This window comes from Gymnodraco acuticeps, unplaced genomic scaffold (assembly GCF_902827175.1).
Source record: "Gymnodraco acuticeps unplaced genomic scaffold, fGymAcu1.1, whole genome shotgun sequence".
Classification (NCBI taxonomy): Eukaryota; Metazoa; Chordata; class Actinopteri; order Perciformes; family Bathydraconidae; genus Gymnodraco; species Gymnodraco acuticeps.
Genome location: NW_022990213.1, coordinates 24485 through 50104, shown reverse-complemented (window position 1 = coordinate 50104; position 25620 = coordinate 24485). Strand labels below are relative to the sequence as shown.

Genomic DNA, 25620 nt, shown 5'->3' with positions numbered 1-25620 from the left:
TACTTCTATACTGAACTTTGATGCATGAGAATCCAGTCTGATGAAACCGGACAAAAACCTCTTAACCAAAGCAATGGTGGTATTGTGGTGACTTTTAGTAAATAGTAACAGCGGTCGGAGAAAAAGGCAACTATGCAATGAAAATGCTTTTTGTGTAACGATGGTGGTATAATGGTGATTATAGCTGCCTTCCAAGCAGTTGACCTGGGTTCGATTCCCAGCCATCGCAGTTGTTTCTTCTATACTGAACTTTGATGCATGAGAAGCCAGAATGATGGTTCAAATTAGGGTCTTTGGCTAAACATTTTAAAAGGGAACACCGTTAAAATCTTTTTCCCAACAATTCAGCAGTATGCTTCATTTTAAATGCAGGATTGCTTTTGGCATAAACCTTTCGGAGAAATTGGAAACTATGCAATGAAAAAGCTTTTGTCTTGCGATGGTGGTAAAGTGGTGAGCATAAATGCCTTCCAAGCAGTTGACCTGGGTTTGATTCCCAGCCATCGCAGTTGTTACTTCTATACTGAACTTTGATGCATGAGAATCCAGTCTGATGAAACCGGCAAAAAACCTCTTAACCGAAGCAATGGTGGTACAGTGGTGACTTTTAGTACATTTAGTATCAACGGTCGGAGAAATAGGCAACTATGCAATGGAAATACTTTTTGTGTAGCGATGGTGGTATAGTGGTGAGCATAGCTGCCTTCCAAGCAGTTGACCTGGGTTCGATTCCCAGCCATCGCAGTTGTTTCTTCTATACTGAGCTTTGATGCATGATAAGCCAGAATGAAGGTTCAAAATAGGGTCTTTGGCTAAACATTGTAATAGGGAAGACCGGCAAATACACATTCCCAGCAATTCAGCAGTATGCATAATTTTAAATCCATGTTTACTTTTGGCATAAACCTTTGAAATTGGCAACAATGCAATGCAGAAGCTTGTGATGGTGGTATAGTGGTGAGCATAGCTGCCTTCCAAGCAGATGACCTGGGTTCGATTCCCAGCCATCGCAGTGTTACTTCTATACTGAACTTTGATGCATGAGAATCCAGTCTGATGAAACCGGCAAAACACCTCTTAACCGAAGCAATGGTGGTATAGTGGTGACCTTTAGTAAATGTAGTATCAACGGTCGGAGAAATAGGCATATATGCAATGAAAACATGAAGTTACTTTTTGTGTAGCGATGGTGGTATAGTGGTGAGCATAGCTGCCTTCCAAACAGTTGACCTGGGTTTGAGTCCCAGCCATCGCAGTTGTTTCTTCTATACTGAGCTTTGATGCATGAGAAGCCAGAATGATGGTTCAAATTAGGGTCGTTGGCTAAAAATTGTAAAAGGGAACACCGTTAAAATCTTTTTCCCAACAATTCAGCAGTATGCTTCATTTTAAATGCAGGATTACTTTTGTCATAAACCTTTCCGAAAAATTGGAAGCTATGCAATGAAAAAGCTTTTGTCTAGTGATAGTGGTATAGTGGTATAGTGGTGAGCATAGCTGCCTTCCATTCAGTTGACCTGGGTTCGATTCCCAGCCATCGCAGTGTTACTTCTATACTGAACTTTGATGCATGAGAATCCAGTCTGATGAAACCGGCAAAAAACCTCTTAACCAAAGCAATGGTGGTATAGTGGTGAGCATAGCTGCCTTCCAAACAGTTGACCTGGGTTCGAGTCCCAGCCATCGCAGTTGTTTCTTCTATACTGAGCTTTGATGCATGATAAGCCAGAATGAAGGTTCAAAATAGGGTCTTTGGCTAAACATTTTAATAGGGAAGACCGGCAAATACACATTCCCAGCAATTCAGCAGTATGCATAATTTTAAATCCATGTTTACTTTTGGCATAAACCTTTGAAATTGGCAACAATGCAATGCAGAAGTTTGTGATGGTGGTATAGTGGTGAGCATAGCTGCCTTCCAAGCAGTTGACCTGGGTTCGATTCCCAGCCATCGCAGTTGTTTCTTCTATACTGAACGTTGATGCATGAGAAGCCAGAATGATGGTTCAAATTAGGGTCTTTGGCTAAAAATTGTAAAAGAGAACACCGTCAAAATCTTTTTCCTAACAATTCAGCAGTATGCTTCATTTTAAATGCAGGATTGATTTTGGCATAAACCTTTCAGAGAAATTGGAAACTATGCAATGAAAAGTATTTTTGTGTAGCGATGGTGGTATAGTGGTGAACATAGCTGCCTTCCAAACAGTTGACCTGGGTTCGATTCCCAGCCATCGCAGTTGTTACTTCTATACTGAACTTTGATGCATGAGAATCCAGTCTGATGAAACCGGCAAAAAACCTCTTAACCAAAGCAATGGTGGTATAGTGGTGACTTTAAGTACATTTAGTATCAACGGTCCGAGAAATAGGCAACTATGCAATGAAAATACTTTTGTGTAGCTATGGCGGTATAGTGGTGAGCATAGCTGCCTTCAAAGCAGTTGACCTGGGTTCGATTCCCAGCCATCGCAGTTGTTTCTTCTATACTAAACTTTGATGCATGAGAAGCCAGAATGATGGTTCAAAATAGGGTGTTTGGCTAAACATTGTAATAAGGAAGACCGGCAAATACACATTCCCAGCAATTCAGCAGTATTCATAATTTTAAATCCATGTTTACTTTTGGCATAAACCTTTGAAATTGGCAACAATGCAATGCAGTAGCTTGTGATGGTGGTATAGTGATGAGCATAGCTGCCTTCCAAACAGTTGACCTGGGTTCGATTCCCAGCCATCGCAGTTGTTACTTCTATACTGAACTTTGATGCATGAGAATCCAGTCTGATGAAACCGGCAAAAAACCTCTTAACCAAAGCAATGGTGGTATAGTGGTGACTTTAAGTACATTTAGTATCAACGGTCCGAGAAATAGGCAACTATGCAATGAAAATACTTTTGTGTAGCTATGGCGGTATAGTGGTGAGCATAGCTGCCTTCAAAGCAGTTGACCTGGGTTCGATTCCCAGCCATCGCAGTTGTTTCTTCTATACTAAACTTTGATGCATGAGAAGCCAGAATGATGGTTCAAAATAGGGTGTTTGGCTAAACATTGTAATAAGGAAGACCGGCAAATACACATTCCCAGCAATTCAGCAGTATTCATAATTTTAAATCCATGTTTACTTTTGGCATAAACCTTTGAAATTGGCAACAATGCAATGCAGAAGCTTGTGATGGTGGTATAGTGGTGAGCATAGCTGCCTTCCAAGCAGTTGACCTGGGTTCGATTCCCAGACATCGCATTTGTTACTTCTATACTGAACTTTGATGCATGAGAATCCAGTCTGATGAAACCGGACAAAAACCTCTTAACCAAAGCAATGGTGGTATTGTGGTGACTTTTAGTAAATAGTAACAGCGGTCGGAGAAAAAGGCAACTATGGAATGAAAATGCTTTTTGTGTAGCGATGGTGGTATAATGGTGATTATAGCTGCCTTCCAAGCAGTTGACCTGGGTTCGATTCCCAGCCATCGCAGTTGTTTCTTCTATACTGAACTTTGATGCATGAGAAGCCAGAATGATGGTTCAAATTAGGGTCTTTGGCTAAACATTTTAAAAGGGAACACCGTTAAAATCTTTTTCCCAACAATTCAGCAGTATGCTTCATTTTAAATGCAGGATTGCTTTTGGCATAAACCTTTCGGAGAAATTGGAAACTATGCAATGAAAAAGCTTTTGTCTTGCGATGGTGGTAAAGTGGTGAGCATAAATGCCTTCCAAGCAGTTGACCTGGGTTTGATTCCCAGCCATCGCAGTTGTTACTTCTATACTGAACTTTGATGCATGAGAATCCAGTCTGATGAAACCGGCAAAAAACCTCTTAAGCAAAGCAATGGTGGTATAGTGGTGACTTTTAGTAAATTTAGTATCAACGGTCGGAGAAATAGGCAACTATGCAATGAAAATGCTTTTTGTGTAGCGATGGTGGTATAGTGGTGAGCATAGCTGCCTTCCAAGCAGTTGACCTGGGTTCGATTCCCAGCCATCGCAGTTGTTTCTTCTATACTGAACTTTGATGCATGAGAAGCCAGAATGATGGTTCAAATTAGGGTCGTTGGCTAAAAATTGTAAAAGGGAACACCGTTAAAATCTTTTTCCCAACAATTCAGCAGTATGCTTCATTTTAAATGCAGGATTACTTTTGTCATAAACCTTTCCGAAAAATTGGAAGCTATGCAATGAAAAAGCTTTTGTCTAGTGATAGTGGTATAGTGGTATAGTGGTGAGCATAGCTGCCTTCCATTCAGTTGACCTGGGTTCGATTCCCAGCCATCGCAGTGTTACTTCTATACTGAACTTTGATGCATGAAAATCCAGTCTGATGAAACCGGCAAAAAACCTCTTAACCAAAGCAATGGTGGTATAGTGGTGAGCATAGCTGCCTTCCAAACAGTTGACCTGGGTTCGAGTCCCAGCCATCGCAGTTGTTTCTTCTATACTGAGCTTTGATGCATGATAAGCCAGAATGAAGGTTCAAAATAGGGTCTTTGGCTAAACATTTTAATAGGGAAGACCGGCAAATACACATTCCCAGCAATTCAGCAGTATGCATAATTTTAAATCCATGTTTACTTTTGGCATAAACCTTTGAAATTGGCAACAATGCAATGCAGAAGTTTGTGATGGTGGTATAGTGGTGAGCATAGCTGCCTTCCAAGCAGTTGACCTGGGTTCGATTCCCATCCATCGCAGTTGTTTCTTCTATACTGAACGTTGATGCATGAGAAGCCAGAATGATGGTTCAAATTAGGGTCTTTGGCTAAAAATTGTAAAAGAGAACACCGTCAAAATCTTTTTCCTAACAATTCAGCAGTATGCTTCATTTTAAATGCAGGATTGCTTTTGGCATAAACCTTTCAGAGAAATTGGAAACTATGCAATGAAAAGTCTTTTTGTGTAGCGATGGTGGTATAGTGGTGAACATAGCTGCCTTCCAAGCAGTTGACCTGGGTTCGATTCCCAGCCATCGCAGTTGTTTCTTCTATACTAAACTTTGATGCATGAGAAGCCAGAATGATGGTTCAAATTAGGGTCTTTGGCTAAACATTGTAATAAGGAAGACCGGCAAATACACATTCCCAGCAATTCAGCAGTATGCATAATTTTAAATCCATGTTTACTTTTATCATAAACCTTTGAAATTGGCAACAATGCAATGCAGTAGCTTGTGATGGTGGTATAGTGATGAGAATAGCTGCCTTCCAAGCAGTTGACCTGGGTTCGATTCCCAGCCATCGCAGTTGTTACTTCTATACTGAACTTTGATGCATGAGAATCCAGTCTGATGAAACCGGCAAAAAACCTCTTAACCAAAGCAATGGTGGTATAGTGGTGACTTTAAGTACATTTAGTATCAACGGTCGGAGAAATAGGCAACTATGCAATGAAAATTATTTTTGTGTAGCGATGGTGGTATAGTGGTGAGCATAGCTGCCTTCCAAGCAGTTGACCTGGGTTCGATTCCCAGCCATCGCAGTTGTTTCTTCTATACTGAGCTTTGATGCATGATAAGCCAGAATGAAGGTTCAAAATAGGTTCTTTGGCTAAACATTGTAATAGGGAAGACCGGCAAATACACATTCCCAGCAATTCAGCGGTATGCATAATTTTAAATCCATGTTTACTTTTGGCATAAACCTTTGAAATTGGCAACAATGCAATGCAGAAGCTTGTGATGGTGGTATAGTGGTGAGCATAGCTGCCTTCCATTCAGTTGACCTGGGTTCGATTCCCAGCCATCGCAGTTGTTACTTCTATACTGAACTGTAATGCATTATAATCCAGTCTGATGAAACCAGACAAAAACCTCTTAACCAAAGCAATGGTGGTATAGTAGTACATTTAGTATCAATGGTCCGAGAAATAGGCAACTATGCAATGAAAATACTTTTGTGTAGCTATGGCGGTATAGTGGTGAGAATAGCTGCCTTCAAAGCAGTTGACCTGGGTTCGATTCCCAGCCATCGCAGTTGTTTCTTCTATACTAAACTTTGATGCATGAGAAGCCAGAATGATGGTTCAAAATAGGGTGTTTGGCTAAACATTGTAATAAGGAAGACCGGCAAATACACATTCCCAGCAATTCAGCAGTATTCATAATTTTAAATCCATGTTTACTTTTGGCATAAACCTTTGAAATTGAAACAATTTTGAAACAATGCAATGCAGAAGCTTGTGATGGTGGTATAGTGGTGAGCATAGCTGCCTTCCAAGCAGTTGACCTGGGTTTGATTCCCAGCCATCGCAGTTGTTACTTCTATACTGAACTTTGATGCATGAGAATCCAGTCTGATGAAACCGGCAAAAAACCTCTAAAGCAATGGTGGTATAGTGGTGACTTTTAGTAAATTTAGTATCAACGGTCGGAGAAATAGGCAACTATGCAATGAAAATGCTTTTTGTGTAGCGATGGTGGTATAGTGGTGAGCATAGCTGCCTTCCAAGCAGTTGACCTGGGTTCGATTCCCAGCCATCGCAGTTGTTTCTTCTATACTGAACTTTGATGCATGAGAAGCCAGAATGATGGTTCAAATTAGGGTCGTTGGCTAAAAATTGTAAAAGGGAACACCGTTAAAATCTTTTTCCCAACAATTCAGCAGTATGCTTCATTTTAAATGCAGGATTACTTTTGTCATAAACCTTTCCGAAAAATTGGAAGCTATGCAATGAAAAAGCTTGTGTCTAGTGATAGTGGTATAGTGGTATAGTGGTGAGCATAGCTGCCTTCCATTCAGTTGACCTGGGTTCGATTCCCAGCCATCGCAGTGTTACTTCTATACTGAACTTTGATGCATGAGAATCCAGTCTGATGAAACCGGCAAAAAACCTCTTAACCAAAGCAATGGTGGTATAGTGGTGAGCATAGCTGCCTTCCAAGCAGTTGACCTGGGTTCGATTCCCAGCCATCGCAGTTGTTACTTCTATACTGAGCTTTGATGCATGATAAGGCAGAATGATGGTTCAAAATAGGTTCTTTGGCTAAACATTGTAATAGGGAAGACCGGCAAATACACATTTCCATCAATTCAGCAGTATGCATAATTTTAAATCTATGTTTACTTTTGGCATAAACCTTTGAAATTGGCAACAATGCAATGTAGAAGCTTGTGATGGTGGTATAGTGGTGAGCATAGCTGCCTTCCAAGCAGTTGACCTGGGTTCGATTCCCAGCCATCGCAGTTGTTACTTCTATACTGAACTTTGATGCATGAGAATCCAGTCTGATGAAACCGGACAAAAACCTCTTAACCAAAGCAATGGTGGTATAGTGGTGACTTTAAGTACATTTAGCATCAACGGTCGGAGAAATATGCAACTATGCAATGAAAAGCCTTGTGTAGCGATGGTGGTATAGTGGTGAGCATAGCAGCCTTCCAAGCAGTTGACCTGGGTTCGATTCCCAGCCATCGCAGTTGTTTCTTCTATACTGAACTTTGATGCATGAGAAGCCAGAATGATGGTTCAAATTAGGGTCGTTGGGTAAAAATTGTAAAAGGGAACACCGTTAAAATCTTTTTCCCAAAAATTCAGCAGTATGTTTCATTTTAAATGCAGGATTACTTTTGTCATAAACCTTTCCGAAAAATTGGAAGCTATGCAATGAAAAAGCTTTTGTCTAGTGATAGTGGTATAGTGGTGAGCATAGCTGCCTTCCATTCAGTTGACCTGGGTTCGATTCCCAGCCATCGCAGTGTTACTTCTATACTGAACTTTGATGCATGAGAATCCAGTCTGATGAAACCGGCAAAAAACCTCTTAACCAAAGCAATGGTGGTATAGTGGTGAGCATAGCTGCCTTCCAAGCAGTTGACCTGTGTTCGATTCCCAGCCATCGCAGTTGTTTCTTCTATACTGAACTTTGATGCATGAGATGGTTCAAATTAGGGTCTTTGGCTAAACATTGTAATAGGGAAGACCGGCAAATACACATTCCCAACAATTCAGCAGTATGCATCATTTTAAATGCAGGATAACTTTTGTCATAAACCTTTCGGAGAAATTGGAAACTATGCAATGAAAAAGCTTTTGTGTGGCGATGGTGGTATAGTGGTGGGCATAGCTGCCCTCCAAGCAGCTGTTCTGGGTTCGATTCCCAGCCATCACAGGTATTTCTGCTATACTGAACTTTGATGCATGAGAAGTCAGTCAGAATGTCCACATTAGGGTCTTTGGCTAAGAATGATAATAGGGAAGACCGTCAAAAAACATGTCAAACCAATTCAGCAGTATGCATCATTTTAAATGCAGGATTACTTTTGGCATAAACCTTTCGGAGAAATTGGAAACTATGCAATGAAAAAGCCAGTGAAGTGCATGAGAATCCAGTCTGATGAAACCGGACAAAAACCTCTTAACCAAAGGAATGGTGGTATTGTGGTGACTTTTAGTAAATTTAGTAGCAGCGGTCGGAAAAAAGGCAACTATGCAATGGAAATACTTTTTGTGTAGCGATGGTGGTATAGTGGTGAGCATAGCTGCCTTCCAAGCAGTTGACCTGGGTTCGATTCCCAGCCATCGCAGTTGTTTCTTCTATACTGAGCTTTGATGCATGATAAGGCAGAATGATGGTTCAAAATAGGTTCTTTGGCTAAACATTGTAATAGGGAAGACCGGCAAATACACATTTCCATCAATTCAGCAGTATGCATAATTTTAAATCTATGTTTACTTTTGGCATAAACCTTTGAAATTGGCAACAATGCAATGTAGAAGCTTGTGATGGTGGTATAGTGGTGAGCATAGCTGCCTTCCAAGCAGTTGACCTGGGTTCGATTCCCAGCCATCGCAGTTGTTACTTCTATACTGAACTTTGATGCATGAGAATCCAGTCTGATGAAACCGGAGAAAAACCTCTTAACCAAAGCAATGGTGGTATAGTGGTGACTTTAAGTACATTTAGCATCAACGGTCGGAGAAAATATGCAACTATGCAATGAAAAGCCTTGTGTAGCGATGGTGGTATAGTGGTGAGCATAGCTGCCTTCCAAGCAGTTGACCTGGGTTCGATTCCCAGCCATCGCAGTTGTTTCTTCTATATTGAACTTTGATGCATGAGAAGCCAGAATGATGGTTCAAATTAGGGTCTTTGGCTAAAAATTGTAAAAGGGAACACCGTCAAAATCTTTTTCCCAACAACTCAGCAGTATGCTTCATTTTAAATGCAGGATTGCTTTTGGCATAAACCTTTCGGAGAAATTGGAAACTATGCAATGAAAAGTATTTTTGTGTAGCGATGGTGGTATAGTGGTGAGCATAGCTGCCTTCCAAACAGTTGATCTGGGTTCGATTCCCATCCATCGCAGTTGTTTCTTCTATACTAAACTTTGATGCATGAGAAGCCAGAATGATGTTTCAAAATAGGGTCTTTGGCTAAACATTGTAATAGGGAAGACCGGCAAATACACATTCCCAGCAATTCAGCAGTATGCATAATTTTAAATCCATGTTTACTTATGGCATAAACCTTTGAAATTGGCAACAATGCAATGCAGTAGCTTGTGATGGTGGTATAGTGATGAGCATAGCTGCCTTCCAAGCAGTTGACCTGGGTTCGATTCCCAGCCATCGCAGTGTTACTTCTATACTGAACTTTGATGCATGAGAATCCAGTCTGATGAAACCGGCAAAAAACCTCTTAACCAAAGCAATGGTGGTATAGTGGTGAGCATAGCTGCCTTCCAAGCAGTTGACCTGGGTTCGATTCCCAGCCATTGCAGTTGTTACTTCTATACTGAACTTTGATGCATGAGAATCCAGTCTGATGAAACCGGCAAAAAACCTCTTAACCAAAGCAATGGTGGTAAAGTGGTGACTTTTAGTAAATTTAGTATCAACGGTCGGAGAAATAGGCAACTATGCAATGGAAATACTATTGTGTAGCGATGGTGGTGTAGTGGTGAGCATAGCTGCCTTCCAAACAGTTGATCTGGGTTTGATTCCCATCCATCGCAGTTGTTTCTTCTATACTAAACTTTGATGCATGAGAAGCCAGAATGATGGTTCAAAATAGGGTCTTTGGCTAAACATTGTAATAGGGAAGACCGGCAAATACACATTTCCATCAATTCAGCAGTATGCATAATTTTAAATCTATGTTTACTTTTGGCATAAACCTTTGAAATTGGCAACAATGCAATGTAGAAGCTTGTGATGGTGGTATAGTGGTGAGCATAGCTGCCTTCCAAGCAGTTGACCTGGGTTCGATTCCCAGCCATCGCAGTTGTTACTTCTATACTGAACTTTGATGCATGAGAATCCAGTCTGATGAAACCGGAGAAAAACCTCTTAACCAAAGCAATGGTGGTATAGTGGTGACTTTAAGTACATTTAGCATCAACGGTCGGAGAAATATGCAACTATGCAATGAAAAGCCTTGTGTAGCGATGGTGGTATAGTGGTGAGCATAGCTGCCTTCCAAGCAGTTGACCTGGGTTCGATTCCCAGCCATCGCAGTTGTTTCTTCTATACTGAACTTTGATGCATGAGAAGCCAGAATGATGGTTCAAATTAGGGTCTTTGGCTAAAAATTGTAAAAGGGAACACCGTCAAAATCTTTTTCCCAACAACTCAGCAGTATGCTTCATTTTAAATGCAGGATTGCTTTTGGCATAAACCTTTCGGAGAAATTGGAAACTATGCAATGAAAAGTATTTTTGTGTAGCGATGGTGGTATAGTGGTGAGCATAGCTGCCTTCCAAACAGTTGATCTGGGTTCGATTCCCATCCATCGCAGTTGTTTCTTCTATACTAAACTTTGATGCATGAGAAGCCAGAATGATGGTTCAAAATAGGGTCTTTGGCTAAACATTGTAATAGGGAAGACCGGCAAATACACATTCCCAGCAATTCAGCAGTATGCATAATTTTAAATCCATGTTTACTTATGGCATAAACCTTTGAAATTGGCAACAATGCAATGCAGTAGCTTGTGATGGTGGTATAGTGATGAGCATAGCTGCCTTCCAAGCAGTTGACCTGGGTTCGATTCCCAGCCATCGCAGTGTTACTTCTATACTGAACTTTGATGCATGAGAATCCAGTCTGATGAAACCGGCAAAAAACCTCTTAACCAAAGCAATGGTGGTATAGTGGTGAGCATAGCTGCCTTCCAAGCAGTTGACCTGGGTTCGATTCCCAGCCATTGCAGTTGTTACTTCTATACTGAACTTTGATGCATGAGAATCCAGTCTGATGAAACCGGCAAAAAACCTCTTAACCAAAGCAATGGTGGTAAAGTGGTGACTTTTAGTAAATTTAGTATCAACGGTCGGAGAAATAGGCAACTATGCAATGGAAATACTATTGTGTAGCGATGGTGGTGTAGTGGTGAGCATAGCTGCCTTCCATTCAGTTGACCTGTGTTCGATTCCCAGCCATCGCAGTTGTTTCTTCTATACTGAGCTTTGATGCATGATAAGGCAGAATGATGGTTCAAAATAGGTTCTTTGGCTAAACATTGTAATAGGGAAGACCGGCAAATACACATTTCCATCAATTCAGCAGTATGCATAATTTTAAATCTATGTTTACTTTTGGCATAAACCTTTGAAATTGGCAAGAATGCAATGTAGAAGCTTGTGATGGTGGTATAGTGGTGAGCATAGCTGCCTTCCAAGCAGTTGACCTGGGTTCGATTCCCAGCCATCGCAGTTGTTACTTCTATACTGAACTTTGATGCATGAGAATCCAGTCTGATGAAACCGGACAAAAACCTCTTAACCAAAGCAATGGTGGTATAGTGGTGACTTTAAGTACATTTAGCATCAACGGTCGGAGAAATATGCAACTATGCAATGAAAAGCCTTGTGTAGCGATGGTGGTATAGTGGTGAGCATAGCAGCCTTCCAAGCAGTTGACCTGGGTTCGATTCCCAGCCATCGCAGTTGTTTCTTCTATACTGAACTTTGATGCATGAGAAGCCAGAATGATGGTTCAAATTAGGGTCGTTGGGTAAAAATTGTAAAAGGGAACACCGTTAAAATCTTTTTCCCAAAAATTCAGCAGTATGTTTCATTTTAAATGCAGGATTACTTTTGTCATAAACCTTTCCGAAAAATTGGAAGCTATGCAATGAAGAAGCTTTTGTCTAGTGATAGTGGTATAGTGGTGAGCATAGCTGCCTTCCATTCAGTTGACCTGGGTTCGATTCCCAGCCATCGCAGTGTTACTTCTATACTGAACTTTGATGCATGAGAATCCAGTCTGATGAAACCGGCAAAAAACCTCTTAACCAAAGCAATGGTGGTATAGTGGTGAGCATAGCTGCCTTCCAAGCAGTTGACCTGTGTTCGATTCCCAGCCATCGCAGTTGTTTCTTCTATACTGAACTTTGATGCATGAGATGGTTCAAATTAGGGTCTTTGGCTAAACATTGTAATAGGGAAGACCGGCAAATACACATTCCCAACAATTCAGCAGTATGCATCATTTTAAATGCAGGATAACTTTTGTCATAAACCTTTCGGAGAAATTGGAAACTATGCAATGAAAAAGCTTTTGTGTGGCGATGGTGGTATAGTGGTGGGCATAGCTGCCCTCCAAGCAGCTGTTCTGGGTTCGATTCCCAGCCATCACAGGTATTTCTGCTATACTGAACTTTGATGCATGAGAAGTCAGTCAGAATGTCCACATTAGGGTCTTTGGCTAAGAATGATAATAGGGAAGACCGTCAAAAAACATGTCAAACCAATTCAGCAGTATGCATCATTTTAAATGCAGGATTACTTTTGGCATAAACCTTTCGGAGAAATTGGAAACTATGCAATGAAAAAGCCAGTGAAGTGCATGAGAATCCAGTCTGATGAAACCGGACAAAAACCTCTTAACCAAAGGAATGGTGGTATTGTGGTGACTTTTAGTAAATTTAGTAGCAGCGGTCGGAAAAAAGGCAACTATGCAATGGAAATACTTTTTGTGTAGCGATGGTGGTATAGTGGTGAGCATAGCTGCCTTCCAAGCAGTTGACCTGGGTTCGATTCCCAGCCATCGCAGTTGTTTCTTCTATACTGAGCTTTGATGCATGATAAGGCAGAATGATGGTTCAAAATAGGTTCTTTGGCTAAACATTGTAATAGGGAAGACCGGCAAATACACATTTCCATCAATTCAGCAGTATGCATAATTTTAAATCTATGTTTACTTTTGGCATAAACCTTTGAAATTGGCAACAATGCAATGTAGAAGCTTGTGATGGTGGTATAGTGGTGAGCATAGCTGCCTTCCAAGCAGTTGACCTGGGTTCGATTCCCAGCCATCGCAGTTGTTACTTCTATACTGAACTTTGATGCATGAGAATCCAGTCTGATGAAACCGGAGAAAAACCTCTTAACCAAAGCAATGGTGGTATAGTGGTGACTTTAAGTACATTTAGCATCAACGGTCGGAGAAATATGCAACTATGCAATGAAAAGCCTTGTGTAGCGATGGTGGTATAGTGGTGAGCATAGCTGCCTTCCAAGCAGTTGACCTGGGTTCGATTCCCAGCCATCGCAGTTGTTTCTTCTATACTGAACTTTGATGCATGATAAGCCAGAATGATGGTTCAAATTAGGGTCTTTGGCTAAACATTGTAATAGGGAAGACCGGCAAATACACATTCCCAGCAATTCAGCAGTATGCATAATTTTAAATCCATGTTTACTTTTGGCATAAACCTTTGAAATTGGCAACAATGCAATGCAGAAGCTTGTGATGGTGGTATAGTGGTGAGCATAGCTGCCTTCCAAGCAGTTGACCTGAGTTCGATTCCCAGCCATCGCAGTTGTTACTTCTATACTGAACTTTGATGCATGAGAATCCAGTCTGATGAAACCGGCAAAAAACCTCTTAACCGAAGCAATGGTGGTATAGTGGTGACCTTTAGTAAATGTAGTATCAACGGTCGGAGAAATAGGCATATATGCAATGAAAAAATGAAAATACTTTTTGTGTAGTGGTGGTGGTATAGTGGTGAGCATAGTTGCCTTCCAAGCAGTTGACCTGGCTTCGAGTCCCAGCCATCGCAGTTGTTTCTTCTATACTGAGCTTTGATGCATGATAAGCCAGAATGAAGGTTCAAAATAGGGTCTTTGGCTAAACATTTTAATAGGGAAGACCGGCAAATACACATTCCCAGCAATTCAGCAGTATGCATAATTTTAAATCCATGTTTACTTTTGGCATAAACCTTTGAAATTGGCAACAATGCAATGCAGAAGTTTGTGATGGTGGTATAGTGGTCAGCATAGCTGCCTTCCAAGCAGTTGACCTGGGTTCGATTCCCAGCCATCGCAGTTGTTTCTTCTATACTGAACGTTGATGCATGAGAAGCCAGAATGATGGTTCAAATTAGGGTCTTTGGCTAAAAATTGTAAAAGGGAACACCGTCAAAATCTTTTTCCTAACAATTCAGCAGTATGCTTCATTTTAAATGCAGGATTGCTTTTGGCATAAACCTTTCGGAGAAATTGGAAACTATGCAATGAAAAGTATTTTTGTGTAGCGATGGTGGTTTAGTGGTGAGCATAGCTGCCTTCCAAGCAGTTGACCTGGGTTCGATTCCCAGCCATCGCAGTTGTTTCTTCTATACTAAACTTTGATGCATGAGAAGCCAGAATGATGGTTCAAATTAGGGTCTTTGGCTAAACATTGTAATAAGGAAGACCGGCAAATACACATTCCCAGCAATTCAGCAGTATGCATAATTTTAAATCCATGTTTACTTTTGGCATAAACCTTTGAAATTGGCAACAATGCAATGCAGTAGCTTGTGATGGTGGTATAGTGATGAGCATAGCTGCCTTCCAAGCAGTTGACCTGGGTTTGATTCCCAGCCATCGCAGTTGTTACTTCTATACTGAACTTTGATGCATGATAATCCAGTCTGATGAAACCGGCAAAAAACCTCTTAACCAAAGCAATGGTGGTATAGTGGTGACTTTTAGTACATTTAGTATCAACGGTCGGAGAAATAGGCAACTATGCAATGAAAATTATTTTTGTGTAGCGATGGTGGTATAGTGGTGAGCATAGCTGCCTTCCAAGCAGTTGACCTGGGTTCGATTCCCAGCCATCGCAGTTGTTTCTTCTATACTGAGCTTTGATGCATGATAAGCCAGAATGAAGGTTCAAAATAGGTTATTTGGCTAAACATTGTAATAGGGAAGACCGGCAAATACACATTCCCAGCAATTCAGCGGTATGCATAATTTTAAATCCATGTTTACTTTTGGCATAAACCTTTGAAATTGGCAACAATGCAATGCAGAAGCTTGTGATGGTGGTATAGTGGTGAGCATAGCTGCCTTCCATTCAGTTGACCTGGGTTCGATTCCCAGCCATCGCAGTTGTTACTTCTATACTGAACTGTAATGCATTATAATCCAGTCTGATGAAACCAGACAAAAACCTCTTAACCAAAGCAATGGTGGTATAGTAGTACATTTAGTATCAATGGTCCGAGAAATAGGCAACTATGCAATGAAAATACTTTTGTGTAGCTATGGCGGTATAATGGTGAGCATAGCTGCCTTCCAAGCAGTTGACCTGGGTTCGATTCGTGGTATAGTGGTGACTTTTAGTAAATTTAGTATCAACGGTCGGAGAAATAGGCAACTATGCAATGAAAATGCTTTTTGTGTAGCGATGGTGGTATAGTGGTGAGCATAGCTGCCTTCCAAGCAGTTGACCTGGGTTCGATTCCCAGCCATCGCAGTTGTTTCTTCTATACTGAACTTTGATGCATGAGAAGCCAGAATGATGGTTCAAATTAGGGTCGTTGGCTAAAAATTGTAAAAGGGAACACCGTTAAAATCTTTTTCCCAACAATTCAGCAGTATGCTTCATTTTAAATGCAGGATTACTTTTGTCATAAACTTTTCCGAAAAATTGGAAGCTATGCAATGAAAAAGCTTTTGTCTAGTGATAGTGGTATAGTGGTGAGCATAGCTGCCTTCCAAGCAGCTGATCTGGGTTCGATTCCCAGCCATCACAGGTATTTCTGCTATACTGAACTTTGATGCATGAGAATCCAGTCTGATGAAACCGGCAAAAAACCTCTTAACCAAAGCAATGGTGGTATAGTGGTGAGCATAGCTGCCTTCCAAACAGTTGACCTGTGTTCGATTCCCAGCCATCGCAGTTGTTTCTTCTATACTGAACTTTGATGCATGAGATGGTTCAAATTTGGGTCTTTGGCTAAACATTGTAATAGGGAAGACCGGCAAATACACATTCCCAACAATTCAGCAGTATGCATCATTTTAAATGCAGGATAACTTTTGTCATAAACATTTCGGAGAAATTGGAAACTATGCAATGAAAAAGCTTTTGTGTAGCGATGGTGGTATAGTGGTGGGCATAGCTGCCCTCCAAGCAGCTGATCTGGGTTCGATTCCCAGCCATCACAGGTATTTCTGCTATACTGAACTTTGATGCATGAGAAGTCAGTCAGAATGTCCACATTAGGGTCTTTGGCTAAGAATGATAATAGGGAAGACCGTCAAAAAACATGTCAAACCAATTCAGCAGTATGCATCATTTTAAATGCAGGATTACTTTTGGCATAAACCTTTCGGAGAAATTGGAAACTATGCAATGAAAAAGCCAGTGAAGTGCATGAGAATCCAGTCTGATGAAACCGGACAAAAACCTCTTAACCAAAGGAATGGTGGTATTGTGGTGACTTTTAGTAAATTTAGTAGCAGCGGTCGGAAAAAAGGCAACTATGCAATGGAAATACTTTTTGTGTAGCGATGGTGGTATAGTGGTGAGCATAGCTGCCTTCCAAGCAGTTGACCTGGGTTCGATTCCCAGCCATCGCAGTTGTTTCTTCTATACTGAGCTTTGATGCATGATAAGGCAGAATGATGGTTCAAAATAGGTTCTTTGGCTAAACATTGTAATAGGGAAGACCGGCAAATACACATTTCCATCAATTCAGCAGTATGCATAATTTTAAATCTATGTTTACTTTTGGCATAAACCTTTGAAATTGGCAACAATGCAATGTAGAAGCTTGTGATGGTGGTATAGTGGTGAGCATAGCTGCCTTCCAAGCAGTTGACCTGGGTTCGATTCCCAGCCATCGCAGTTGTTACTTCTATACTGAACTTTGATGCATGAGAATCCAGTCTGATGAAACCGGAGAAAAACCTCTTAACCAAAGCAATGGTGGTATAGTGGTGACTTTAAGTACATTTAGCATCAACGGTCGGAGAAATATGCAACTATGCAATGAAAAGCCTTGTGTAGCGATGGTGGTATAGTGGTGAGCATAGCTGCCTTCCAAGCAGTTGACCTGGGTTCGATTCCCAGCCATCGCAGTTGTTTCTTCTATACTGAACTTTGATGCATGAGAAGCCAGAATGATGGTTCAAATTAGGGTCTTTGGCTAAAAATTGTAAAAGGGAACACCGTCAAAATCTTTTTCCCAACAACTCAGCATTATGCTTCATTTTAAATGCAGGATTGCTTTTGGCATAAACCTTTCGGAGAAATTGGAAACTATGCAATGAAAAGTATTTTTGTGTAGCGATGGTGGTATAGTGGTGAGCATAGCTGCCTTCCAAACAGTTGACCTGGGTTCGATTCCCATCCATCGCAGTTGTTTCTTCTATACTAAACTTTGATGCATGAGAAGCCAGAATGATGGTTCAAAATAGGGTCTTTGGCTAAACATTGTAATAGGGAAGACCGGCAAATACACATTCCCAGCAATTCAGCAGTATGCATAATTTTAAATCCATGTTTACTTATGGCATAAACCTTTGAAATTGGCAACAATGCAATGCAGTAGCTTGTGATGGTGGTATAGTGATGAGCATAGCTGCCTTCCAAGCAGTTGACCTGGGTTCGATTCCCAGCCATCGCAGTGTTACTTCTATACTGAACTTTGATGCATGAGAATCCAGTCTGATGAAACCGGCAAAAAACCTCTTAACCAAAGCAATGGTGGTACAGTGGTGACTTTTAGTACATTTAGTATCAACGGTCGGAGAAATAGGCAACTATGCAATGAAAATACTTTTTGTGTAGCGATGGTGGTATAGTGGTGAGCATAGCTGCCTTCCAAGCAGTTGACCTGGGTTCGATTCCCAGCCATCGCAGTTGTTTCTTCTATACTGAACGTTGATGCATGAGAAGCCAGAATGATGGTTCAAATTAGGGTCTTTGGCTAAAAATTGTAAAAGGGTACACCATCAAAATCTTTTTCCCAACAATTCAGCAGTATGCTTCATTTTAAATGCAGGATTGCTTTTGGCATAAACCTTTCGGAGAAATTGGAAACTATGCAATGAAAAAGCTTTTGTCTTGCGATGGTGGTAAAGTGGTGAGCATAAATATCTTCCAAGCAGTTGACCTGGGTTCGATTCCCAGCCATCGCAGTTGTTTCTTCTATACTGAACTTTGATGCATGATAAGCCAGAATGAAGGTTCAAAATAGGGTCTTTGGCTAAACATTGTAATAGGGAAGACCGGCAAATACACATTCCCAGCAATTCAGCAGTATGCAAAATTTTAAATCCATGTTTACTTTTGGCATACACCTTTGAAATTGGCAACAATGCAATGCAGAAGCTTGTGATGGTGGTATAGTGGTGAGCATAGCTGCCTTCCAAGCAGTTGACCTGAGTTTGATTCCCAGCCATCGCAGTTGTTACTTCTATACTGAACTTTGATGCATGAGAATCCAGTCTGATGCAACCGGCAAAAAACCTCTTAACCGAAGCAATGGTGGTATAATGGTGACTTTTAGTAAATTTAGTATCAACGGTCGGAGAAATAGGCATATATGCAATGAAAAAATGAAAATACTTTTTGTGTAGAGATGGTGGTATAGTGGTGAGCATAGCTGCCTTCCAAGCAGTTGACGTGGGTTCGATTCCCAGCCATCTCAGTTGTTTCTTCTATACTGAACGTTGATGCATGAGAAGCCAGAATGATGGTTCAAATTAGGGTCTTTGGCTACAAATTGTAAAAGGGAACACCGTCAAAATCTTTTTCCCAACAATTCAGCAGTATGCTTCATTTTAAATGCAGGATTGCTTTTGGCATAAACCTTTCGGAGAAATTGGAAACTATGCAATGAAAAAGCTTTTGTCTTGCGATGGTGGTAAAGTGGTGAGCATAAATGCCTTCCAAGCAGTTGACCTGGGTTCGATTCCCAGCCATCGCAGTTGTTACTTCTATACTAAACTTTGATGCATGAGAAGCCAGAATGATGGTTCAAAATAGGGTGTTTGGCTAAACATTGTAATAAGGACGACCGGCAAATACACATTCCCAGCAATTCAGCAGTATGCATAATTTTAAATTCATGTTTACTTTTGGCATAAACCTTTGAAATTGGCAACAATGAAATGCACTAGCTTGTGATGGTGGTATAGTAGTGCGCATAAATGCCTTCCAAGCAGTTGACCTGGGTTCGATTCCCAGTCATCGCAGTTGTTACTTCTATACTGAACTTTGATGCATGAGAATCCAGTCTGATGAAACCGGCAAAAAACCTCTTAACCGAAGCAATGGTGGTATAGTGGTGACTTTTAGTAAATTTAGTATCAACGTTCGGAGAAATAGGCATATATGCAATGAAAATACTTTTTGTGTAGTGATGGTGGTATAGTGGTCAGCATAGCTGCCTTCCAAGCAGTTGACCTGGGTTCGATTCCCAGCCATCGCAGTTGTTTCTTCTATACTGAACTTTGATGCATGAGAAGCCAGAATGATGGTTCAAATTAGGGTCTTTGGCTAAAAATTGTAAAAGGGAACACCGTCAAAATCTTTTTCCCAACAACTCAGCATTATGCTTCATTTTAAATGCAGGATTGCTTTTGGCATAAACCTTTCGGAGAAATTGGAAACTATGCAATGAAAAGTATTTTTGTGTAGCGATGGTGGTATAGTGGTGAGCATAGCTGCCTTCCAAACAGTTGACCTGGGTTCGATTCCCATCCATCGCAGTTGTTTCTTCTATACTAAACTTTGATGCATGAGAAGCCAGAATGATGGTTCAAAATAGGGTCTTTGGCTAAACATTGTAATAGGGAAGACCGGCAAATACACATTCCCAGCAATTCAGCAGTATGCATAATTTTAAATCCATGTTTACTTATGGCATAAACCTTTGAAATTGGCAACAATGCAATGCAGTAGCTTGTGATGGTGGTATAGTGATGAGCATAGCTGCCTTCCAAGCAGTTGACCTGGGTTCGATTCCCAGCCATCGCAGTGTTACTTCTATACTGAACTTTGATGCATGAGAATCCAGTCTGATGAAACCGGCAAAAAACCTCTTAACCAAAGCAATGGTGGTACAGTGGTGACTTTTAGTACATTTAGTATCAACGGTCGGAGAAATAGGCAACTATGCAATGAAAATACTTTTTGTGTAGCGATGGTGGTATAGTGGTGAGCATAGCTGCCTTCCAAGCAGTTGACCTGGGTTCGATTCCCAGCCATCGCAGTTGTTTCTTCTATACTGAACGTTGATGCATGAGAAGCCAGAATGATGGTTCAAATTAGGGTCTTTGGCTAAAAATTGTAAAAGGGTACACCATCAAAATCTTTTTCCCAACAATTCAGCAGTATGCTTCATTTTAAATGCAGGATTGCTTTTGGCATAAACCTTTCGGAGAAATTGGAAACTATGCAATGAAAAAGCTTTTGTCTTGCGATGGTGGTAAAGTGGTGAGCATAAATATCTTCCAAGCAGTTGACCTGGGTTCGATTCCCAGCCATCGCAGTTGTTTCTTCTATACTGAACTTTGATGCATGATAAGCCAGAATGAAGGTTCAAAATAGGGTCTTTGGCTAAACATTGTAATAGGGAAGACCGGCAAATACACATTCCCAGCAATTCAGCAGTATGCAAAATTTTAAATCCATGTTTACTTTTGGCATACACCTTTGAAATTGGCAACAATGCAATGCAGAAGCTTGTGATGGTGGTATAGTGGTGAGCATAGCTGCCTTCCAAGCAGTTGACCTGAGTTTGATTCCCAGCCATCGCAGTTGTTACTTCTATACTGAACTTTGATGCATGAGAATCCAGTCTGATGCAACCGGCAAAAAACCTCTTAACCGAAGCAATGGTGGTATAATGGTGACTTTTAGTAAATTTAGTATCAACGGTCGGAGAAATAGGCATATATGCAATGAAAAAATGAAAATACTTTTTGTGTAGAGATGGTGGTATAGTGGTGAGCATAGCTGCCTTCCAAGCAGTTGACGTGGGTTCGATTCCCAGCCATCTCAGTTGTTTCTTCTATACTGAACGTTGATGCATGAGAAGCCAGAATGATGGTTCAAATTAGGGTCTTTGGCTACAAATTGTAAAAGGGAACACCGTCAAAATCTTTTTCCCAACAATTCAGCAGTATGCTTCATTTTAAATGCAGGATTGCTTTTGGCATAAACCTTTCGGAGAAATTGGAAACTATGCAATGAAAAAGCTTTTGTCTTGCGATGGTGGTAAAGTGGTGAGCATAAATGCCTTCCAAGCAGTTGACCTGGGTTCGATTCCCAGCCATCGCAGTTGTTACTTCTATACTAAACTTTGATGCATGAGAAGCCAGAATGATGGTTCAAAATAGGGTGTTTGGCTAAACATTGTAATAAGGACGACCGGCAAATACACATTCCCAGCAATTCAGCAGTATGCATAATTTTAAATTCATGTTTACTTTTGGCATAAACCTTTGAAATTGGCAACAATGAAATGCACTAGCTTGTGATGGTGGTATAGTAGTGCGCATAAATGCCTTCCAAGCAGTTGACCTGGGTTCGATTCCCAGTCATCGCAGTTGTTACTTCTATACTGAACTTTGATGCATGAGAATCCAGTCTGATGAAACCGGCAAAAAACCTCTTAACCGAAGCAATGGTGGTATAGTGGTGACTTTTAGTAAATTTAGTATCAACGTTCGGAGAAATAGGCATATATGCAATGAAAATACTTTTTGTGTAGTGATGGTGGTATAGTGGTCAGCATAGCTGCCTTCCAAGCAGTTGACCTGGGTTCGATTCCCAGCCATCGCAGTTGTTTCTTCTATACTGAACTTTGATGCTTGAGAAGCCAGAATGATGGTTCAAATTAGGGTCGTTGGCTAAAAATTGTAAAAGGGAACACCGTCAAAATCTTTTTCCCAACAATTCAGCAGTATGCTTCATTTTAAATGCAGGATTGCTTTTGGCATAAACCTTTCGGAGAAATTGGAAACTATGCAATGAAAAATCTTTTGTCTTGCGATGGTGGTAAAGTGGTGAGCATAAATGCCTTCCAAGCAGTTGACCTGGGTTCGATTCCCAGCCATCGCAGTTGTTACTTCTATACTAAACTTTGATGCATGAGAAGCCAGAATGATGGTTCAAAATAGGGTGTTTGGCTAAACATTGTAATAAGGACGACCGGCAAATACACATTCCCAGCAATTCAGCAGTATGCATAATTTTAAATCCATGTTTACTTTTGGCATAAACCTTTGAAATTGGCAACAATGCAATGCAGTAGCTTTTGATGGTGGTATAGTGGTGAGCCTAGCTGCCTTCCAAGCAGTTAACCTGGGTTCGATTCCCAGCCATTGCAGTTGTTACTTCTATACTGAACTGTAATGCATGAGAATCCAGTCTGATGAAACCGGACAAAAACCTCTTAACCAAAGCAATGGTGGTATTGTGGTGACTTTTAGTAAATTTAGTATCAACGGTTGGAGAAATAGGCAACTATGCAATGAAAATACTTTTTGTGTAGCGATGGTGGTATAGTGGTGAGCATAGCTGCCTTCCAAGCAGTTGAACTGAGTTCGATTCCCAGCCATCGCAGTTGTTTCTTATATACTAAACTTTGATGCATGAGAAGCCAGAATGATGGTTCAAAATAGGGTCTTTGGCTACAAATTGTAATAAGGAAGACCGGCAAATACACATTCCCAGCAATTCAGCAGTATGCATAATTTTAAATCCATGTTTACTTTTGGCATAAACCTTTGAAATTGGCAACAATGCAATGCAGTAGCTTTTGATGGTGGTATAGTGGTGAGCCTAGCTGCCTTCCAAGCAGTTGACCTGGGTTCGATTCCCAGCCATCGCAGTTGTTACTTCTATACTGAACTTTGATGCATGAGAATCCAGTCTGATGAAACCGGACAAAAACCTCTTAACCAAAGCAATGGTGGTATTGTGGTGACTTTTAGTAAATGTAGTAGCAGCGGTCGGAGAAAAAGGCAACTATGCAATGAAAATACTTTTTGTGTAGCGATGCTGGTATAATAGTGAGCATAGCTGCCTTCCAAGCAGTTGACCTGGGTTTGATTCCCAGCCATCGCAGTTGTTTCTTCTATACTGAACTTTGATGCATGAGAAGCCAGAATGATGGTTCAAATTAGGGTCTTTGGCTAAAAATTGTAAAAGGGAACACCGTTAAAATCTTTTTCCCAACAATTCAGCAGTATGCTTCATTTTAAATGCAGGATTGCTTTTGGCATAAACCTTTCGGAGAAATTGGAAACTATGCAATGAAAAAGCTTTTGTCTTGCGATGGTGGTAAAGTGGTGAGCATAAATGCCTTCCAAGCAGTTGACCTGGGTTTGATTCCCAGCCATCGCAGTTGTTACTTCTATACTGAACTTTGATGCATAAGAATCCAGTCTGATGAAACCGGCAAAAAACCTCTTAACCAAAGCAATGGTGGTATAGTGGTGACTTTTAGTAAATGTAGTATCAACGGTCGGAGAAATAGGCAACTATGCAATGAAAAAGCTTTTGTCTTGCGATGGTGGTAAAGTGGTGAGCATAAATTTCTTCCAAGCAGTTGACCTGGGTTCGATTCCCAGCCATCGCAGTTGTTACTTCTATACTAAACTTTGATGCATGAGAAGCCAGAATGATGGTTCAAAATAGGGTGTTTGGCTAAACATTGTAATAAGGACGACCGGCAAATACACATTCCCAGCAATTCAGCAGTATGCATAATTTTAAATTCATGTTTACTTTTGGCATAAACCTTTGAAATTGGCAACAATGAAATGCACTAGCTTGTGATGGTGGTATAGTAGTGAGCATAAATGCCTTCCAAGCAGTTGACCTGGGTTCGATTCCCAGTCATCGCAGTTGTTACTTCTATACTGAACTTTGATGCATGAGAATCCAGTCTGATGAAACCGGCAAAAAAACCTCTTAACCGAAGCAATGGTGGTATAGTGGTGACTTTTAGTAAATTTAGTATCAACGTTCGGAGAAATAGGCATATATGCAATGAAAATACTTTTTGTGTAGTGATGGTGGTATAGTGGTCAGCATAGCTGCCTTCCAAGCAGTTGACCTGGGTTCGATTCCCAGCCATCGCAGTTGTTTCTTCTATACTGAGCTTTGATGCATGAGAAGCCAGAATGATGGTTCAAATTAGGGTCTTTGGCTAAAAATTGTAAAAGGGAACACCGTCAAAATCTTTTTCCTAACAATTCAGCAGTATGCTTCATTTTAAATGCAGGATTGCTTTTGGCATAAACCTTTCGGAGAAATTGGAAACTATGCAATGAAAAGTATTTTTGTGTAGCGATGGTGGTTTAGTGGTGAGCATAGCTGCCTTCCAAGCAGTTGACCTGGGTTCGATTCCCAGCCATCGCAGTTGTTTCTTCTATACTAAACTTTGATGCATGAGAAGCCAGAATGATGGTTCAAATTAGGGTCTTTGGCTAAACATTGTAATAAGGAAGACCGGCAAATACACATTCCCAGCAATTCAGCAGTATGCATAATTTTAAATCCATGTTTACTTTTGGCATAAACCTTTGAAATTGGCAACAATGCAATGCAGTAGCTTGTGATGGTGGTATAGTGATGAGCATAGCTGCCTTCCAAGCAGTTGACCTGGGTTTGATTCCCAGCCATCGCAGTTGTTACTTCTATACTGAACTTTGATGCATGATAATCCAGTCTGATGAAACCGGCAAAAAACCTCTTAACCAAAGCAATGGTGGTATAGTGGTGACTTTTAGTACATTTAGTATCAACGGTCGGAGAAATAGGCAACTATGCAATGAAAATTATTTTTGTGTAGCGATGGTGGTATAGTGGTGAGCATAGCTGCCTTCCAAGCAGTTGACCTGGGTTCGATTCCCAGCCATCGCAGTTGTTTCTTCTATACTGAGCTTTGATGCATGATAAGCCAGAATGAAGGTTCAAAATAGGTTATTTGGCTAAACATTGTAATAGGGAAGACCGGCAAATACACATTCCCAGCAATTCAGCGGTATGCATAATTTTAAATCCATGTTTACTTTTGGCATAAACCTTTGAAATTGGCAACAATGCAATGCAGAAGCTTGTGATGGTGGTATAGTGGTGAGCATAGCTGCCTTCCATTCAGTTGACCTGGGTTCGATTCCCAGCCATCGCAGTTGTTACTTCTATACTGAACTGTAATGCATTATAATCCAGTCTGATGAAACCAGACAAAAACCTCTTAACCAAAGCAATGGTGGTATAGTAGTACATTTAGTATCAATGGTCCGAGAAATAGGCAACTATGCAATGAAAATACTTTTGTGTAGCTATGGCGGTATAATGGTGAGCATAGCTGCCTTCAAAGCAGTTGACCTGGGTTCGATTCGTGGTATAGTGGTGACTTTTAGTAAATTTAGTAT

General features: G+C 40.7%; 39 non-coding genes across 39 annotated transcripts; all 39 read left to right on the top strand.

The window, feature by feature from the left end:
* The first annotated feature begins 672 nt into the window (after positions 1–672).
* trnag-ucc lies at positions 673–744 on the top strand. Its single transcript has one exon. It is a non-coding gene; the product is annotated as a tRNA-Gly (tRNA).
* A 1140-nt stretch (positions 745–1884) lies between these two features.
* trnag-ucc lies at positions 1885–1956 on the top strand. Its single transcript has one exon. It is a non-coding gene; the product is annotated as a tRNA-Gly (tRNA).
* Positions 1957–2399: 443 nt separating this feature from the next.
* trnastop-uca lies at positions 2400–2471 on the top strand. The gene has a single exon. It is a non-coding gene; the product is annotated as a tRNA-Sec (tRNA).
* Positions 2472–2902: 431 nt separating this feature from the next.
* On the top strand, positions 2903–2974 carry trnastop-uca. Its single transcript has one exon. It is a non-coding gene; the product is annotated as a tRNA-Sec (tRNA).
* A 430-nt stretch (positions 2975–3404) lies between these two features.
* trnag-ucc lies at positions 3405–3476 on the top strand. The gene has a single exon. It is a non-coding gene; the product is annotated as a tRNA-Gly (tRNA).
* A 443-nt stretch (positions 3477–3919) lies between these two features.
* On the top strand, positions 3920–3991 carry trnag-ucc. Its single transcript has one exon. It is a non-coding gene; the product is annotated as a tRNA-Gly (tRNA).
* A 909-nt stretch (positions 3992–4900) lies between these two features.
* Positions 4901–4972, top strand: trnag-ucc. Its single transcript has one exon. It is a non-coding gene; the product is annotated as a tRNA-Gly (tRNA).
* Positions 4973–5404: 432 nt separating this feature from the next.
* trnag-ucc lies at positions 5405–5476 on the top strand. Its single transcript has one exon. It is a non-coding gene; the product is annotated as a tRNA-Gly (tRNA).
* A 421-nt stretch (positions 5477–5897) lies between these two features.
* Positions 5898–5969, top strand: trnastop-uca. Its single transcript has one exon. It is a non-coding gene; the product is annotated as a tRNA-Sec (tRNA).
* Positions 5970–6406: 437 nt separating this feature from the next.
* On the top strand, positions 6407–6478 carry trnag-ucc. The gene has a single exon. It is a non-coding gene; the product is annotated as a tRNA-Gly (tRNA).
* Positions 6479–6839: 361 nt separating this feature from the next.
* On the top strand, positions 6840–6911 carry trnag-ucc. The gene has a single exon. It is a non-coding gene; the product is annotated as a tRNA-Gly (tRNA).
* A 196-nt stretch (positions 6912–7107) lies between these two features.
* Positions 7108–7179, top strand: trnag-ucc. The gene has a single exon. It is a non-coding gene; the product is annotated as a tRNA-Gly (tRNA).
* A 161-nt stretch (positions 7180–7340) lies between these two features.
* On the top strand, positions 7341–7412 carry trnag-ucc. The gene has a single exon. It is a non-coding gene; the product is annotated as a tRNA-Gly (tRNA).
* Positions 7413–8448: 1036 nt separating this feature from the next.
* trnag-ucc lies at positions 8449–8520 on the top strand. The gene has a single exon. It is a non-coding gene; the product is annotated as a tRNA-Gly (tRNA).
* A 196-nt stretch (positions 8521–8716) lies between these two features.
* trnag-ucc lies at positions 8717–8788 on the top strand. Its single transcript has one exon. It is a non-coding gene; the product is annotated as a tRNA-Gly (tRNA).
* A 162-nt stretch (positions 8789–8950) lies between these two features.
* trnag-ucc lies at positions 8951–9022 on the top strand. Its single transcript has one exon. It is a non-coding gene; the product is annotated as a tRNA-Gly (tRNA).
* A 622-nt stretch (positions 9023–9644) lies between these two features.
* trnag-ucc lies at positions 9645–9716 on the top strand. Its single transcript has one exon. It is a non-coding gene; the product is annotated as a tRNA-Gly (tRNA).
* A 431-nt stretch (positions 9717–10147) lies between these two features.
* trnag-ucc lies at positions 10148–10219 on the top strand. Its single transcript has one exon. It is a non-coding gene; the product is annotated as a tRNA-Gly (tRNA).
* Positions 10220–10380: 161 nt separating this feature from the next.
* Positions 10381–10452, top strand: trnag-ucc. Its single transcript has one exon. It is a non-coding gene; the product is annotated as a tRNA-Gly (tRNA).
* Positions 10453–11074: 622 nt separating this feature from the next.
* On the top strand, positions 11075–11146 carry trnag-ucc. The gene has a single exon. It is a non-coding gene; the product is annotated as a tRNA-Gly (tRNA).
* Positions 11147–11577: 431 nt separating this feature from the next.
* Positions 11578–11649, top strand: trnag-ucc. Its single transcript has one exon. It is a non-coding gene; the product is annotated as a tRNA-Gly (tRNA).
* Positions 11650–11810: 161 nt separating this feature from the next.
* Positions 11811–11882, top strand: trnag-ucc. Its single transcript has one exon. It is a non-coding gene; the product is annotated as a tRNA-Gly (tRNA).
* Positions 11883–12918: 1036 nt separating this feature from the next.
* On the top strand, positions 12919–12990 carry trnag-ucc. Its single transcript has one exon. It is a non-coding gene; the product is annotated as a tRNA-Gly (tRNA).
* Positions 12991–13186: 196 nt separating this feature from the next.
* On the top strand, positions 13187–13258 carry trnag-ucc. Its single transcript has one exon. It is a non-coding gene; the product is annotated as a tRNA-Gly (tRNA).
* Positions 13259–13419: 161 nt separating this feature from the next.
* On the top strand, positions 13420–13491 carry trnag-ucc. Its single transcript has one exon. It is a non-coding gene; the product is annotated as a tRNA-Gly (tRNA).
* A 708-nt stretch (positions 13492–14199) lies between these two features.
* Positions 14200–14271, top strand: trnag-ucc. The gene has a single exon. It is a non-coding gene; the product is annotated as a tRNA-Gly (tRNA).
* Positions 14272–14479: 208 nt separating this feature from the next.
* Positions 14480–14551, top strand: trnag-ucc. Its single transcript has one exon. It is a non-coding gene; the product is annotated as a tRNA-Gly (tRNA).
* A 432-nt stretch (positions 14552–14983) lies between these two features.
* Positions 14984–15055, top strand: trnag-ucc. The gene has a single exon. It is a non-coding gene; the product is annotated as a tRNA-Gly (tRNA).
* Positions 15056–15619: 564 nt separating this feature from the next.
* On the top strand, positions 15620–15691 carry trnag-ucc. Its single transcript has one exon. It is a non-coding gene; the product is annotated as a tRNA-Gly (tRNA).
* Positions 15692–16728: 1037 nt separating this feature from the next.
* On the top strand, positions 16729–16800 carry trnag-ucc. The gene has a single exon. It is a non-coding gene; the product is annotated as a tRNA-Gly (tRNA).
* A 196-nt stretch (positions 16801–16996) lies between these two features.
* On the top strand, positions 16997–17068 carry trnag-ucc. The gene has a single exon. It is a non-coding gene; the product is annotated as a tRNA-Gly (tRNA).
* Positions 17069–17229: 161 nt separating this feature from the next.
* On the top strand, positions 17230–17301 carry trnag-ucc. Its single transcript has one exon. It is a non-coding gene; the product is annotated as a tRNA-Gly (tRNA).
* Positions 17302–18012: 711 nt separating this feature from the next.
* trnag-ucc lies at positions 18013–18084 on the top strand. Its single transcript has one exon. It is a non-coding gene; the product is annotated as a tRNA-Gly (tRNA).
* Positions 18085–19586: 1502 nt separating this feature from the next.
* On the top strand, positions 19587–19658 carry trnag-ucc. Its single transcript has one exon. It is a non-coding gene; the product is annotated as a tRNA-Gly (tRNA).
* A 711-nt stretch (positions 19659–20369) lies between these two features.
* On the top strand, positions 20370–20441 carry trnag-ucc. The gene has a single exon. It is a non-coding gene; the product is annotated as a tRNA-Gly (tRNA).
* Positions 20442–21943: 1502 nt separating this feature from the next.
* On the top strand, positions 21944–22015 carry trnag-ucc. The gene has a single exon. It is a non-coding gene; the product is annotated as a tRNA-Gly (tRNA).
* A 2234-nt stretch (positions 22016–24249) lies between these two features.
* Positions 24250–24321, top strand: trnag-ucc. The gene has a single exon. It is a non-coding gene; the product is annotated as a tRNA-Gly (tRNA).
* Positions 24322–24529: 208 nt separating this feature from the next.
* trnag-ucc lies at positions 24530–24601 on the top strand. The gene has a single exon. It is a non-coding gene; the product is annotated as a tRNA-Gly (tRNA).
* Positions 24602–25033: 432 nt separating this feature from the next.
* Positions 25034–25105, top strand: trnag-ucc. The gene has a single exon. It is a non-coding gene; the product is annotated as a tRNA-Gly (tRNA).
* The last annotated feature ends 515 nt before the right edge of the window (positions 25106–25620 follow it).